The sequence below is a fragment of the Coregonus lavaretus genome (genome assembly GCF_964263955.1).
Source record: "Coregonus lavaretus genome assembly, contig: HAP1_SCAFFOLD_260, whole genome shotgun sequence".
NCBI classification, from domain to species: Eukaryota; Metazoa; Chordata; class Actinopteri; order Salmoniformes; family Salmonidae; genus Coregonus; species Coregonus lavaretus.
The window spans coordinates 602,369-619,881 of NW_028159512.1; the positions used below are offsets into that span (position 1 = coordinate 602,369).

The window sequence follows — 17,513 nt, forward strand, 5'->3', positions numbered from 1 at the left end:
TACTTGTATTGTATAGTGTGTTGTTAGGCACTGAATGTGTCCCCTGTCGGTCTGTCCCCCTGTCGGTCTGTCACCTGTTTTTCTGTCTGTGTCCCAGGAGCCAGAGTAAATGCCAAAGACAACAAGTGGCTCACTCCTCTGCACCGGGCCTTGGCTTCCTGCAGTGAGGTACGTGTAGTGATACTGTCAGCCCTCACACACACTCCTGTGCATATGTGTTTGACTGTTAAGTGTGTTGTGATTTTTAAATGCACTTTAAACAAAGTTGAACATGATTTGTTCGACTTTGGACTGTGGTCCTCTGTAGCTCAGCTGGTAGAGCACGGCGCTTGTAACGCCAAGGTAGTGGGTTCGATCCCCGGGACCACCCATACACAAAAATGTATGCACGCACGACTGTAAGTTGCTTTGGATAAAAGCGTCTGTTAATGGCATATTATTATTATTATTTGAACTGTGTTCCTGTAGGAGGCTGTCCAGGTGTTATTGAAACACTCTGCTGATGTGAACGCCAGGGACAAGAACTGGCAAACGCCGCTCCACATCGCTGCGGCCAATAAGGCAGTCCGCTGTGCCGAGGCCCTGGTCCCTCTCCTCAGCAACGTGAACGTGTCAGACCGGGCCGGGCGCACGGCGCTGCACCATGCAGCCTTCAGTGGACACCAGGAGGTTAGCAATTAGCATGGACATGATTACACACTGTAGTCTACACTTTATACCTGTCCTATCCCCATGTTGAGCTTACTGTGCATCCGATTACTTACAATGGTTGAATGTAGGGCTGTGACGGTAATTGGATAACCGTGACATTGACGGTTTTGGATGAAGAACACCATGAAAATAAAATTACCGTCAAAACCAAAAAGAAGTATGATTTTCTCTCCATAAAATGTTTTATCACCTTTATTTTAATGTAGATATACTTTATCCATAGCGGGAGTGTTAACTATTGATTATATGGTATTGTTTTGCTGACTTAGTTGGAGGAGATATAGACAGTTTAATAGATGGACTATCTTTTGATGCACCGCAATCACCAAATCTGCTCTATGCGCGAATAGGAGAGAATCTTTGAAGGTCAATTCAGGTTAATTGAAGAGGGGGAGGGGGGGGGTTGAGGTGAAAAGTGGGGACCGGGGGTAACTATAGTACCTCTAGATCTATAGCCTACAGGCTGGGGGTGGGTGGGTAGCCTCTGACCTCTGACCTTCACCTCTGACCTTTTTCATTGTTACAGTAGATCAGAGGAGTGAGGTGAAAAAGATGGCTCTCATAGCAAAAAAAAAAACATAACAACCTGTTTGGGCACATTTCAGTTTCACACCTAACGACGATGGAGAACCAGATGACTTGGCCAGCCTGTTTGCAGAATATGCGCAAAACCCATAGGCTACCTACTAAGAATTCCAGCACCACAAACGGGACACCGATAAGTGGCGAGCACTGCCAGACACTGGAACTCGTTATTTAGTCATAGGAATGGTGCCTTTACGAACGGTGGAGAAACCCGCCTTCAAATAAATGCTCTGGAAATTTGACAGACTATACGAGTTACCGGGGAGAAAGTATTTGTCTCAAACAGCGGTCCCTACCTTGTTCAACAAGGTGAAGGGGGAGGTTCAGGCATGTCACGGTTTCGGCCGAGGCGGCTCCTCCTCCTTGTTCGGGCAGGTTTCGCCGGTCGTCGTCTCCGGAGTTCTAGCTGCCACCGCTCGATGTTTCTTGTTTGTTTGGTTTTGTCTGTTAGTCACACCTGTTTTGTGTTAGGTCTCATTTAGCACCCTATTTAGTTTCCTTGTTGTTAGGTTTGTGTTGTGTGTGATTGTTCGTGTCGTGGTTGCGCTACCCGTGTCGGTACGCTATTTTTCCTGAGCTTCCTCCTCGTTTTGTGAGGAGAGATTTACGCACCTGTGTGTGCGCTTGTATTTTACGCCTGTGTGCGTCTTTTGCCTCCGGGCTGTTTTGGATTAATTTTCGTGCTCAGTAAAGTCTTGTTGGACTTACCCTCTGCTGCCTGCGCCTGATTCTACACCACACCCATACACAGCACCGTGACAAGGCAGAGCTAAAGGACGTAGATTTGTTTATTTTTGCACTGAATATGGACATGTGGTCAAGTGTAAATATGACTCCTTACATGAACCTAACAGTGCACTATCTGACGAAAGACTGGACACTGAAATCCAACTGTTTGGAAACAACCTACATTCCGGAATTCCTTGACTGGGCCCTTGACGAAAATCTAATGTCCTGTATCGCCACAGACAACAGGGCCAACATTGTGGCTGAAGTGAGGCAACTGAACTGGCCTTGGCTAAATTGCTTTGGCCACAATCTCCATCTCGCTGTCACCATCAATGTGAAGCCAGAGCACAGGCCGTGTTCTAGGCCTATGTAGAACTCTGGTGGGCACTTTTTAGCAGAGCTGGCGATTTAAAAGAGGGACCTAGTAAGGCCCAGACCGAGCTGAACCTCCCAATTCACAACCTCATTCTTGTGAGAAATGAAGTTTTAATAACTAAGCTGTAATAACCATTTATAGGCTATTCAATGTTAAAAGAATAAGCTATGCAAAATTATTGTTCATGAATAATTGTAATTCAGATGCCCGAGCAAATAAACAAACAAAATAGGCTAGTTTCCTTGAATCACTTAATGTTGCATTACCATAGGCCCATTGTTTTATTTAGCCAATCATACTCTAATTAAACCACTGATTATAATGAGTTAATAATGAGAATATAGAACATATTCTGGGAATCCTACATGTTACGTGTGTATACTATACCAGAAAGCATGATCATTAGCTTCTTCTGGATTGTTTTAAATCGCGTAGCCTGTCGGAAGGCAGCGGGTGCGGCGAATAGGCTTCCAAATAGATGACTGTTGAGTTGTGAATGTCAGTGAAAGAGAGGCTCAACCAGGCATATCGCAATTTTTCAAAATACAATGGAGGGAAAACAGTTTGGAAAGCAATTGGCTTATTGCTTCAAAGAGAAGAAGATGAAAATACTAATGTCTTTTTAATGATCAAAATCCTCAACTTAATTGAGGGAACAGTATTATTGGCATCGGCTATATCCCCGGTGAGTGTGCATATTCACTGTCTTTATCACTGGGTCAGTGCCACTTGAAAGTCGTGTTGAAAAAGATTCTGCTAATCTCTCTAGTCATATAAAGTGTAGTAGAATTGCGTGATTTTAAAATAATAAAAGGCCACATTTTTCAGTGAAAAGAAACCTACTCCACCACCCGCTGCATTGAACAGCCTGTGATTGAGTTATATTATTAGCCTAAATTATGACTATCCAATTTACTAATCACATTAGGAATAGTCAGCTATTTTACATAAGTTCCGAGCTGGTCATGGGTGCACTTCAGCCACGCTCAAGGTCCTAAACGATATTATAACCGCAATTGATAATAGACAGTACTGTGCAGCCGTCTTCATCGACCTGGCCAAGGCTTTCGACTCTGTCAACCACCGCATTCTTATTGGCAGACTAAATAGCCTTGGTTTCTCAAATGACTGCCTCGCCTGGTTCACCAACTACTTCTCAGATAGAGTTCAGTGTGTCAAATCGGAGGGCCTGTTGTCTGGACCTATGGCAGTCTCTATGGGGGTGCCACAGGGTTCAATTCTTGGGCCGACACTTTTCTCCGTGTATATCAATGATGTCGCTCTTGCTGCTGGTGACTCTCAGATCCACCTCTACGCAGACGACACCATTTTGTATACATCTGGCCCTTCATTGGACACTGTGTTAACAAACCTCCAAACGAGCTTCAATGCCATACAACACTCCTTCAGTAGCCTCCAACTGCTCTTAAACACTAGTAAAACTAAATGTATGCTTTTCAATCGAACGCTGCTGGCACCCGCCCACCCGACTAGAATCACCACTCTCGACGGGTATGACCTAGAGTATGTGGACAACTACAAATACCTAGGTGTCTGTTTAGACTGTAAACTCTCCTTCCAGACTCACATAAAGAATCTCCAATCCAAAGTTAAATCTAGAATCGGCTTCCTATTTCGCAAACAAAGCCTCCTTCACTCATGCTGCCAAACATGCCCTCGTAAAACTGACTATCCTACCGATCCTTGACTTCGGCGATGTCATTTACAAAATAGCCTCCAACACTCTACTCAGCAAACTGGATGTAGTCTATCACAGTGCCATCCGTTTTGTCTCCAAAGCCCCATACACTACCCACCACTGTGACCTGTACGCTCTTGTTGGCTGGTCCTCACTACATGTTCGTCGTCAAACCCACTGGCTCCAGGCCATCTATAAATCACTGCTAGGCAAATCCCCGCCTTATCTTAGCTCATTGGTCACCATAGCAGCACCCACCCGTAGTCTGCGCTCCAGCAGGTATATCTCACTGGTCATTCCCAAAGCCAACACCTCCTTTGGCCGCCATTCCTTCCAGTTCTCTGCTGCCAATGACTGGAACGAATTGCAAAAATCTCTGAAGCTGGAGACTCTTATCTCCCTCACTAACTTTAAGCATCAGTTGTCAGAGCACCTTACCGATCACTGCACCTGTACACAGCCCATCTGAAATTAGCCCACCCAACTACCTCATCCCTATATTGTTATTTATTTTGCTCTTTTGCACCCCGGTATCTCTATTTGCACATAATCTCTTGCACATCTAGCATTCCAGTGTTAATACTATTGTAATTATTTTGCACTATAGCCTATTTATTGCCTTACCTCCATAACTTGCTACATTTGCACACACTGTATATATATTTTCTGTTGTATTTTTGACTTTATGTTTTTTTACCCCAAATGTAACTCTGTGTTGTTTTTATCGCACTGCTTTGCTTTATCTTGGCCAGGTCGCAGTTGTAAATGAGAACTTGTTCTCAACTGGCTTACCTGGTTAAATAAAGGTGAACAATTTTTTTTTTTTTAAATAAGTTTGCAAATGTGATGATGCATGGAATGCTTGATATTTTTCATGGAGAAAATTAGCTTCCCCAAACTTGAGAGCAAGACTGGCCTAAACGCGCTAATGTTTTCCTTTGCTAATGTCCGTCCCGCCCCCCTGTCAGCTGTCAGTTTTGTCGATGACCACGTACATAAGACACGCCAATCACCGACACCTGAAGTTCCATGACCATCACAGCCCTAGTTGTATGCTTGAGTTTGTTCAGAGGAGGCTTTTAATAAAATCCGATCTGAGTGTGAAATGCCTTACTGAGGGTAAATGGAAGCTCCTCTTGTGCCCGGCTCAGCCTTATACAGTTTAAGGTACTTTACCGTATCCATTTCAGTAAGGCCAGATTGTCCAAATTCTACCCAAATATTGATGGTACATGTGACAGGTGTAAAAGCTCCTTGGCGGACTTGACCCACATGTTCTGGTCCTGTCCCCGTCTGGCAGATTATTTGTCCACTATTTAAAACCCTTTCTGAAGCATTTGATATAAAGTTGCAGCCTAGTGCAGAAATTGCTATTTTTGGAGTACCAAACAACAATCCTTCTCTGACCAATAGACAGCTAGATGCCATTGCCTTTGCCTCCATGTTAGCCCGCAGAAGGATTTTATTGGATTGGAAATCTATCAATCCTCCCTTAGCCTCTCTTTGGCTCAAAGATCTGAAGCTGTTCCTAAAATGAGAAAAAATGAAGTTACCATTCGAGGGTCAACCAACTCATTTTATTCCTCCTGGGACCCGATGATATCCTATTTTGAACAGCTCCAAACACTTCCTCCAGATTAGTACTCTTGGCCCCACCTTGAGATTACTGCTATATAGGCCTATAAAATCACTTAATCACCTGAAATTGTTAGGCTATTACATTTTTGCTTGAAGTAACGTTGTTGTATACTTTTGTTTTGTTTTCTGACATGTAACTCAATTACTTTCCCTTTCTTTTTAAATGTGTTTGGAGGCATTCTGGGGGGAGGGGGAGGTCAAAGGGGGACTAAAAGGGGAGAAATGTACCATGTCTTTACATGTTATCTTTCATTCATTGTGAATACAAAATATATAATTTTAAAGGGAAGGCTTTGAAGCCAGATTTAGCGGATTTTGCTGTTTAGTTTTCCTCAACCTGTGTTTTGTTTCTCTCTCCTCTCCCTGTTAGATGGTGAGGCTGCTTCTCTCCAGAGGAGCCAACATTAATGCCTTTGACAAGAAGGATCGCCGAGCAATCCACTGGGCTGCTTACATGGGTGATGAGTTTACCACATCATTTACATTCTGACTAATGTCCTTTATACCAATGAATGAATGAATGAATGGACTGTGTGTTAGTCTCACAGCTCAGCTGTATGAGCCACGTCTAGTGTGTTATTATGTCAGAATCATGTACTAAGTAGGTTGATTAGATGTTTTCAGTTGTACTAACATGATGTAGGTGTTGCTTATGGTGCTGTGTACCACTGTAAACTAATCTATCTCTCCCTCTCTCTGCCTATCTCTCTGTGTTTGTATCTCTGTTTCTCTCTTAACCCCCTTACTATCTCCCTCCCCTCTCTCTCTCTCTCTCTCTCTCTCTCTCTCTCTCTCTCTCTCTCTCTCTCTCTCTCTCTCTCTCTCTCTCTCTCTCTCTCTCTCTCTATTTATCCCTCCCCCTCTCTCTCTACCATAGGGCACATTGAGGTGGTGAAACTGCTGGCCTCTCATGGATCAGAGGTGTCCTGTAAAAACAAGAAGGCCTACACCCCTCTCCACTCTGCAGCCTCCAGTGGAATGATCAGTGTGGTCAAGTACCTCCTGGACCTTGGTGTGGATGTGAGTCAACACGCATTCAAATGTGTAGGGGGTTTTCATAATAGTAATGAAGAGAGAGAGGTTAGAGCCAGTGATTTGGACCAGGGGGTTTTCATAACCAAGTAATGAAGAGAGAGAGGTTGGACCAGGGGGTTTTCATAACCAAGTAATGAAGAGAGAGAGGTTGGACCAGGGGGTTTTCATAACCAAGTAATGAAGAGAGAGAGGTTGGACCAGGGGGTTTTCAGAACCAAGTAATGAAGAGAGAGAGGTTGGACCAGGGGGTTTTCATAACCAGGTAATGAAGAGAGAGAGGTTGGACCAGGGGGTTTTCATAACCAAGTAATGAAGAGAGAGAGGTTGGACCAGGGGGTTTTCATAACCAAGTAATGAAGAGAGAGAGGTTGGACCAGGGGGTTTTCAGAACCAAGTAATTTACATTTACATTTTAGTCATTTAGCAGACGCTCTTATCCAGAGCGACTTACAGGAGCAATTAGGGTTAAGTGCCTTGCTCAAGGGCACATTTACGTCATTTAGCAGATGCTCTTATCCAGAGCGACTACAAACACCCTATAGCCAGTGGGATAACCACTTTACAATTATACTTTTTTTTTTTTTTTTTTTTTTGGGGGGGGGGGGGGGGTAGAAGGATTACTTTATCCTATCCCAGGTGTTCCTTAAAGAGGTGGGGTTTCAAATGTCTCCGGAAGGTGGTGAGTGACTCCGCTGTCCTGGCGTCGTGAGGGAGCTTGTTCCACCATTGGGGTGCCAGAGCAGCGAACAGCTTTGACTGGGCTGAGCGGGAACTATGCTTCCGCAGAGGAAGGGGAGCCAGCAGGCCAGAGGTGGATGAACGCAATGCCCTCGCCTGGGTGTAAGGACTGATCAGAGCCTGAAGGTACGGAGGTGCCGTTCCCCTCACTGCTCCATAGGCAAGCACCATGGTCTTGTAACGGATGCGAGCTTCAACTGGAAGCCAGTGGAGTGTGCGGAGGAGGGGGGTGACGTGAGAGAACTTGGGAAGGTTGAACACCAGACGGGCTGCGGCATTCTGGATGAGTTGTAGGGGTTTAATGGCACAGGCAGGGAGCCCAGCCAACAGCGAGTTGCAGTAATCCAGACGGGAGATGACAAGTGCCTGGATTAGGACCTGTGCCGCTTCCTGTGTAAGGCAGGGTCGTACTCTCCGAATGTTGTAGAGCATGAACCTGCAGGATCGGGTCACCGCCTTGATGTTGGCGGAGAACGACAGGGTGTTGTCCAGGGTCACGCCAAGGCTCTTCGCACTCTGGGAGGAGGACACAACGGAGTTGTCAACCGTGAATGCGAGATCATGGAACGGGCAGTCCTTCCCCGGGAGGAAGAGCAGCTCCGTCTTGCCAGGGTTCAGCTTGAGGTGGTGATCCGTCATCCATACTGATATGTCGGCCAGACATGCAGAGATGCGATTCGCCACCTGGTTATCAGAAGGGGGAAAGGAGAAGATTAGTTGTGTATCGTCAGCGTAGCAATGATAGGAGAGGCCATGTGAGGATATGACAGAGCCAAGTGACTTGGTGTATAGGGAGAAAAGGAGAGGGCCTAGAACTGAGCCCTGGGGGACACCAGTGGTGAGAGCACGTGGTGCGGAGACAGCTTCTCGCCACGCCACTTGGTAGGAGCGACCGGTCAGGTAGGACGCAATCCAGGAGTGAGCCGCGCCGGAGATGCCCAGCTCGGAGAGGGTGGAGAGGAGGATCTGATGGTTCACTGTATCAAAGGCAGCAGACAGGTCTAGAAGGACAAGAGCAGAGGAGAGAGAGTTAGCTTTAGCAGTGCGGAGAGCCTCCGTGACACAGAGAAGAGCAGTCTCAGTTGAATGACCAGTCCTGAAACCTGACTGGTTTGGATCAAGAAGGTCATTCTGAGAGAGATAGCAAGAGAGTTGGCTAAAGACGGCACGCTCAATAGTTTTGGAAAGAAAAGAAAGAAGGGATACTGGTCTGTAGTTGTTGACATCAGTGGGATCGAGTGTTGGTTTTTTGAGAAGGGGTGCAACTCTCGCTCTCTTGAAGACGGAAGGGACATGGCCAGCGGTCAAGGATGAGTTGATCAGCGAGGTGAGGTAGGGGAGAAGGTCACCGGAGATGGTCTGGAGAAGAGAGGAGGGGATGGGGTCAAGCGGGCAGGTTGTTGGGCGGCCTGCAGTCACTAGTCGCAAGATTTTATCTGGAGAGAGAGGGGAGAAAGAAGTGAAAGCATAGGGTAGGGCAGTGTGAGCAGGACCAGCAGTGTCATTAGACTTAACAAACGAGGATCGGATGTCGTCAACCTTTTTTTCAAAGTGGTTGACAAAGTCATCCACAGAGAGGGGGGGGGATTCAGCAGTGAGGAGAATGTGGCAAAGAGCTTCCTAGGGTTAGAGGCAGATGCTTGGAATTTAGAGTGGTAGAAAGTGGCCTTAGCAGCAGAAACAGATGAAGAAAATGTAGAGAGGAGGGAGTGAAAAGATGCCAGGTCGGCAGGGAGTCTAGTTTTCTTCCATTTCCGCTCAGCTGCCCGGAGCTCTGTTCTGTGAGCTCGCAATGAGTCATCAAGCCACAGAGCTGGAGGGGAGGACCGAGCCGGCCGGGAGGATAGGGGACACAGGGAGTCAAAGGATGCAGAAAGGGAGGAGAGGAGGGTTGAGGAGGCAGAATCAGGAGATTGGAGGGAGAAGGATTGAGCAGAGGGAAGAGATGATAGGATGGAAGAGGAGAGAGTAGTGGGAGAGAGAGAGTGAAGGTTGCGGCGGCGCGTTACCATCTGTGTAGGGGCAGAGTGAGTAGTGTTGGAGGAGAGCGAGAGAGAAAAGGATACAAAGTAGTGGTCGGAGACATGGAGGGGAGTTGCAGTGAGATTAGTAGAAGAGCAACATCTAGTAAAGATGAAGTCAAGCGTATTGCCTGCCTTGTGAGTGGGGGGGGATGGTGAGAGGGTGAGGTCAAAAGAGGAGAGGAGTGGAAAGAAGGAGGCAGAGAGAAATGAGTCAAATGTAGACGTGGGGAGGTTGAAATCCCCCAAAACTGTGAAGGGTGAGCCATCCTCAGGAAAGGAACTTATCAAGGCGTCAAGCTCATTGATGAACTCTCCAAGGGAACCTGGAGGGCGATAGATGACAAGGATATTAAGCTTAAATGGGCTAGTGACTGTGACAGCGTGGAATTCAAATGAGGAGATAGACAGATGGGTTAGGGGAAAAATTGAGAATGACCACTTGGGAGAGATGAGGATTCCTGTGCCACCACCCCTCTGACCAGATGCTCTCGGGGTATGCGAGAACACATGGTCAGACGAGGAGAGGGCAGTAGGAGTAGCAGTGTTTTCAGTGGTAATCCATGTTTCCGTCAGTGCCAGGAAGTCGAGGGACTGGAGGGTGGCATAGGCTGGGATGAAGTCAGCCTTGTTGGCGGCAGAACGGCAGTTCCAGAGGCTGCCTGAGGTGTGTGGTGCGTGCAGGGACCACCAGGTTAGAGAGGCAGCAGCCACGCGGTGTGGGGCGTTTGTGTAGCCTGTGCGGAGAGGAGAGAACAGGGATAGGCAGAGGCATAGTTGACAGGCTGCAGCAGATGGCTACAATAATGCAGAGGAGATCGGGATGAAATGAACTAAACATCAGGGAAAGGAGAGAGCAGGCCTCCCTCACCAAAAAAAAAAATATATATATAACTCTCCCAACTTCCACCTCAGAAACTATAATTGTTTCACTGAACCACCCGAGTAAAACTCTCCCAACTTCCACTTTAGAAATTAGAATTGTTGTAAACTACAGCAGACTGTTATCAGTAGCTATAATTAAGTACAGCAGCTACCAACCACCTAACGTTAATGCCTCGGATGAGGTTAGAAAAACAGCTGAATGGTAGCAGCTAGCTGGCTCAATCACAGGCACTCTTAACCATGAAATAACATTGGAAACAATTAACCATAGTTGCAAAGAGTTACCAGTAGCTACCCGCTAGCTAGCTAGCTAGCTTTGTTGGTCCAAGTAGTGGGTAGGCTAGCCTCGTGCTTCGCCGGAGTCCGCCGAATACAGTCCTTACCTACAATAATTACCTACAATAACCTTCAATAACTACCTGAGTAAGCTACCTATAATACCAAACTACAATACCTACCTACAATCTAAATACATGGTTTAAGCTTAACTCAACACCATATAAGAAGCCAAGCTTACCTTTCATAACGCAGCAACGATTAAACGTTGGGTAGCTAGCACAAAGATATTGTATTTAGCTACCACAGCCTGCTGGTAGTGTTGGCTGGCTAGCAATGGCTACTGTGTTGACTTTGTTTGAAAAACGGCGTCGCTGCGAACGAATGTAGCTGGCTAAAAGGATATTGTTTTTAGTTGCAACCGTTGCTATTAGCAACTCACCAGCTAATCCAGGAGGTGAGTTAGCTAGCTAGCTTAGTAATGAAGAGAGAGAGGTTGGACCAAGGGGTTTTCATAACCAAGTGATGAAGAGAGAGAGGTTGGACCAGGGGGTTTTCATAACCAAGTAATGAAGAGAGAGAGGTTGGACCAGGGGGGTTTCAGAACCAAGTAATGAAGAGAGAGAGGTTGGACCAGGGGGTTTTCATAACCAAGTAATGAAGAGAGAGAGGTTGGACCAGGGGGTTTTCAGAACCAAGTAATGAAGAGAGAGAGGTTGGACCAGGGGGTTTTCATAACCAAGTAATGAAGAGAGAGAGGTTGGACCAGGGGTTTTTCAGAACCAAGTAATGAAGAGAGAGAGGTTGGACCAGGGGGTTTTCATAACCAAGTAATGAAGAGAGAGAGGTTGGACCAGGGGTTTTTCAGAACCAAGTAATGAAGAGAGAGAGGTTGGACCAGGGGGTTTTCATAACCAAGTAATGAAGAGAGAGAGGTTGGACCAGGGGGTTTTCATAACCAAGTAATGAAGAGAGAGAGGTTGGACCAGGGGGTTTTCATAACCAAGTAATGAAGAGAGAGAGGTTGGACCAGGGGGTTTTCAGAACCAAGTAATGAAGAGAGAGAGGTTGGACCAGGGGGTTTTCAGAACCAAGTAATGAAGAGAGAGAGGTTGGACCAGGGGGTTTTCATAACCAAGTAATGAAGAGAGAGAGGTTGGACCAGGGGGTTTTCATAACCAAGTAATGAAGAGAGAGAGGTTGGACCAGGGGGTTTTCAGAACCAAGTAATGAAGAGAGAGAGGTTGGACCAGGGGGTTTTCATAACCAAGTAATGAAGAGAGAGAGGTTGGACCAGGGGGTTTTCATAACCAAGTAATGAAGAGAGAGAGGTTGGACCAGGGGGTTTTCATAACCAAGTAATGAAGAGAGAGAGGTTGGACCAGGGGGTTTTCATAACCAAGTAATGAAGAGAGAGAGGTTGGACCAGGGGGTTTTCATAACCAGGTAATGAAGAGAGAGAGGTTGGACCAGGGGGTTTTCAGAACCAAGTGACCTGATCAGGAATGTATTGTTTTGTTCTCTCCCCCCCCTCTCTCTCTCTCTCCACTCTTTTCCCTCCCTTGCTCCCTCCAGATAAATTAGCCCAATGGGTACGGTACCACCCCCCTCCACGTGGCATGCTACAACGGGCATGATGTGGTGGTGAATGAGCTGATCGAGTGTGGCGCCAACGTGAACCAGGTGTACGAGAAGGGTTTCGCCCCACTCCACTTCACGGCCGCCTCGCGCCATGGGGCGCTCTGCCTGGAGCTGCTGGTGGGCAACGGGGCCCTCGTCAACATCAAGGTGAGGAGACCGGATGACCAACACTGTGTCTGAACTAAATAACACCCTATTCCCTATGTAGTGCACTACTTTTGACCAGGGGCCCATAGAGCAAGGAGCCGTGATGACACTGCCTGTGTCCCAAATGGCACCCTGATCCCTTTATAAGTACACTACTTTGGTTCAAAAAGTAGTGTACTTATAAATAGGGTGCCATTTGGGACGCACACACTGACGCAGCACATGGCTTAGTATTTGGCCCTGGTCTACATTCAAATACCAATGGAATAGGCCTAACAATGCAAACTAAATGCCATCAAGCGCTCCTCCAATACGTGTTTGATTTTGCCTGTGGTCAGCAGCACAGACTGCCGTGTGAACCATCTTTGTCTTTCTATCTGCAGAGTAAAGATGGAAAGACCCCCCTCCACATGACGGCCATCCACGGACGCTTCTCCAGATCTCAAGCCATCATCCAGAATGGTGAGTCGCTGTGAATGCTCTCAACTGAATATATATGAACCAGTAGGCTCTTCAGCATTGTCTTTTGTCTTCAAACCATGATTCACTGGCACAGAGCAATGTTACTTGCAATGTGGTTGAACATGAAGCTTCATGAGGCCTCTAGGGTCAAGTGGTTGACGTGTGTGTGTGTCTGTGTGTGTGTATGTGTGTGTGTCTGTGTGTGTCTGTGTGTGTCTGTGTGTGTGTGTGTTCTGTAGGTGCTGAGATCGACTGTGAAGAAAAGAATGGAAACACACCTCTGCACATCTCTGCTCGCTACGGCCATGAGTTACTCATCAATACACTCATCACGAACGGAGCTGACACAGCCAAGTGAGAACACACACAGTTTCCAGCAAAAATGCAACATGCATCTGCAATTCTGTCATTGACCGAATTCCCGCTTGGAGACTATGCTCAACACATTGTGGTGTGTGGGGGGTTGATAGACAGGGCATTGCAGCATGCTGATGTGTTGATCTGCTGTGGGGTTTAATGAGGACTGTGATGTGGTGCTGTTTCCAATCTTAGCTGAATCAACTGTAAGTCGCTCTGGATAAGAGTGTCTGCTTAAAGTCTAAAATGTAAAAATGTGTTGCAGGCGAGGCGTCCATGGGATGTTCCGCCTCCACCTGTCTGCTCTCAGTGGGTTCTCTGACTGCTGTCGGAAGCTCCTCTCATCAGGCTTTGATATAGACACCCCTGACGACTTTGGAAGGACCTGTTTACATGCTGCAGCAGCTGTTGGGTGAGTGGACTGGTCCAGGCTTTACACCAAGGAATATTTAGTTCATGAACTGGAAAGCCACCAGAAAGAACAAACACATATTCACACTCTTACATTTCACATTGTTTAGCAGTATAAAAAAATCGTATAGATCATTAGTGCAGTATAATTTCTGTATAATGTGGTTCCATGCCATGGTGGTATTGACTTGCGCTCTGGTCTAAATTGTCTTTATATCTTCTTGAAAGAGAAGAGAAACCTGCAAACTGCTCTTGCTAGTATCACTTTTTATTATTGCTTTTATTAGCATTATAAAAACAGTGATACTAGCAAGAGCAGTGTACGGGTTTCTCTTTTCTTTAAGGTTCTCATTGTTACCATCCACCTGATAGCTCAGATGTGAAAGGGCCTTTCTGAACTTGATATCTTGTTACCATCCACCTGATAGCTCAGATGTACGAGAGCCTTTCTGAACTTGATATCTTGTTACCATCCACCTGATAGCTCAGATGTACGAGAGCCTTTCTGAACTTGATATCTTGTTACCATCCACCTGATAGCTCAGATGTACGAGAGCCTTTCTGAACTTGATATCTTGTTACCATTCACCTGATAGCTCAGATGTACGAGGGCCTTTCTGAACTTGATATCTTGTTACCAGGAACCTGGACTGTCTGAATCTGCTGCTCAACACAGGGGCAGACTTCAACATAAAGGACAGCTTCGGAAGGTCTGTCTGTGGCATCAAATAACTTTCATATGTGATCTTTATGATAATGGGGAATATAGTATAGGGGCATATAGGAATTATTATGGGAAATATTGTGCGGCAGGTAGCCTAGCGGTTAAGAGCGTTGGGTCAGTAACCGAAAGGTTGCTGGTTCAAATCCCCTAGCTGACTAGGTGAAAAATGTGTCTATGTGCACTGCAGCAAGGCACTTAACCCTAATTGCTCCTGTAAGTCGCACTGGATAAGAGTGTCTGCTAAATGACGTAAATGTAAAATGTAAATGTTTTACAGCTCCAATAAGTTGTTTCTGTTGTTGATGTTGAATGGTTTCTGTGCGTTCTTCTAGGAGTCCTCTGCATTATGCGGCAGCCAATTGTAACTACCAGTGTCTGTTTGCCTTGGTGGGGTCTGGGGCCAGTGTGAACGATCTGGATAAAAGGGGTTGCACCCCGCTCCACTACGCTGCTGCCTCCGACACAGACGGAAAGTACGTCTCACACCTCTCTTACTGTTGTGTGTGTTGTGGTGCCATGACCTTTCACATTTCACTGTAGTCTGGAGAGTATGTTGTGGTGCCATGACCTTTCACATTTCACTGTAGTCTGGAGAGTATGTTGTGGTGCCATGACCTTTCACATTTCACTGTAGTCTGGAGAGTATGTTGTGGTGCCATGACCTTTCACATTTCACTGTAGTCTGGAGAGTATGTTGTGGTGCCATGACCTTTCACATTTCACTGTAGTCTGGAGAGTATGTTGTGGTGCCATGACCTTTCACATTTCACTGTAGTCTGGAGAGTATGTTGTGGTGCCATGACCTTTCACATTTCACTGTAGTCTAGAGTATGTTGTTGGCCGTGTTTGAATACATACTAGTGTTAAATCTGCAGTGTGAAAGCTTGGCCACGTCTCCTTTGGGAAAGTGTCTCTGCTTGCTTATCTGTCTGTCTTGATGTTGGTATAATGATTAGTGAACTCTTGACCTCTGACCTCTAGGTGTCTGGAATATTTGCTGCGAAACGACGCTAACCCAGGGATCAGGGACAATCAGGGCTACAACGCAGTCCATTACGCGTCTGCGTACGGACACCGCCTCTGTCTGGAGCTGGTGAGTCAGAACCACAGGGGACTAGACGCCCTGCATTCACAGACCATTTTGTCTGCGTCCCAAATGGATGTAGGGCCCATAGGGCTCTGGTCAAAAGTAATGCACTATATAGGGAATAGGGTGCCATTTGGGACAGACGTTGATATTCAGTAGGTTTTAAGGTGTGGTTGCATGTTTGTCGTGGCCGCATCGTCACTCTTGATGTTCTTTTTCCAGATTGCAAGTGAAACACCTTTAGATGTGGTAAGTACCAGTTGGTTACTTTTCCTCACACTAGCTTGTTTAAGATACGAATGCAACACCCCAGTATGTCTGCAGGGGCTGGTCACTGAGATTTACAACATGAAACATGCTACTAGACTAACCTTCAAAGTAAATATGTTACAAGTCTAAACTGGCCCGTCCTTGTCTTTCCCCAGCTAATGGAAACCTCAGGGACAGACATCCTGAACGACTCTGATGTCAGAGCTCCCATCAGCCCCCTACACTTAGCTGTGAGTAAAGCCTACCTGCTCCTGTAGGGGTCTCGCCACATGACAAATGGCACCCTATTCCCTATTTAGTGCACTACTTTTGACCAGAACCTTATGGGCCCAGATCAAAAGTACTGCACTACATGGGAAATAGGGTGCTATCTGGGATGCAGGCATGGTGTTGTTTTTCCACGAAAAGTTGATTGTCCAGACACTCACACACCATGTTCCTATCTGTTCCTGATTAGTGTAAAATACATGCATATTTTGACACGGTGATGATGAGGATGATTTCCTTATTTTGCCATTTGAGTTAATCAACCTCCAACAGAGGAGTAGTAGTGTGTTTGTTTCTAAATCTCACGCTTGGCAGGGACCTTCGATGTTGATGCTGGGCGGGAGAAAAAATGGGCACCCGATTTGAGAGACACTGGTCTACTTTAGAGGTCTAGGACTGTTTCTGTTCAGGCATACCACTGGTCTACTATAGGACATTGATTATATTAAGAGTGTATATCTGTTCAGGCATACCACTGGTCTACTATAGGACATTGATTATATTAGGAGTGTATTTCTGTTCAGGCGCACCACTGGTCTACTATAGGACATTGATTATATTAGGAGTGTATATCTGTTCTGGCATACCACTGGTCTACTATAGGACATTGATTATATTAGGAGTGTATATCTGTTCTGGCATACCACTGGTCTACTATAGGACATTGATTATATTAGGAGTGTATATCTGTTCAGGCGCACCACTGGTCTACTATAGGACATTGATTATATTAGGAGTGTATTTCTGTTCAGGCGCACCACTGGTCTACTATAGGACATTGATTATATTAGGAGTGTATATCTGTTCTGGCATACCACTGGTCTACTATAGGACATTGATTATATTAGGAGTGTATATCTGTTCTGGCATACCACTGGTCTACTATAGGACATTGATTATATTAGGAGTGTATATCTGTTCTGGCATACCACTGGTCTACTATAGGACATTGATTATATTAGGAGTGTACAGTGGGGAAAAAAAGTATTTAGTCAGCCACCAATTGTGCAAGTTCTCCCACTTAAAAAGATGAGAGAGACCTGTAATTTTCATCATAGGTACAGGTCAATTATGACAGACAAATTAAGAAAAAAAATTCCAGAAAATCACACTGTAGGATTTTTAATGAATTTATTTGCAGATTATGGTGGAAAATAAGTATTTGGTCACCTACAAACAAGCAAGATTTCTGGCTCTCACAGACCTGTAACTTCTTCTTTAAGAGGCTCCTCTGTCCTCCACTCGTTACCTGTATTAATAGCACCTGTTTGAACTTGTTATCAGTATAAAAGACACCTGTCCACAACCTCAAACAGTCACACTCCAAACTCCACTATGGCCAAGACCAAAGAGCTGTCAAAGGACACCAGAAACAAAATTGTAGACCTGCACCAGGCTGGGAAGACTGAATCTGCAATAGGTGAGCAGCTTGGTTTGAAGAAATCAACTGTGGG

The 17,513-nt window shown here is 45.9% G+C and overlaps 1 pseudogene across 1 annotated transcript in view; it reads left to right on the top strand.

Moving 5' to 3' along the window:
- Positions 1–17,513, top strand: part of LOC311122779 — a 148,013-nt pseudogene that overhangs the window by 102,948 nt on the left and 27,552 nt on the right. Inside the window, exon 17 of the transcript in view lies at positions 469–598. The product of the transcript in view is annotated as an uncharacterized misc_RNA (transcript). The remainder of the gene's footprint in view (positions 1–468; positions 599–17,513) is intronic.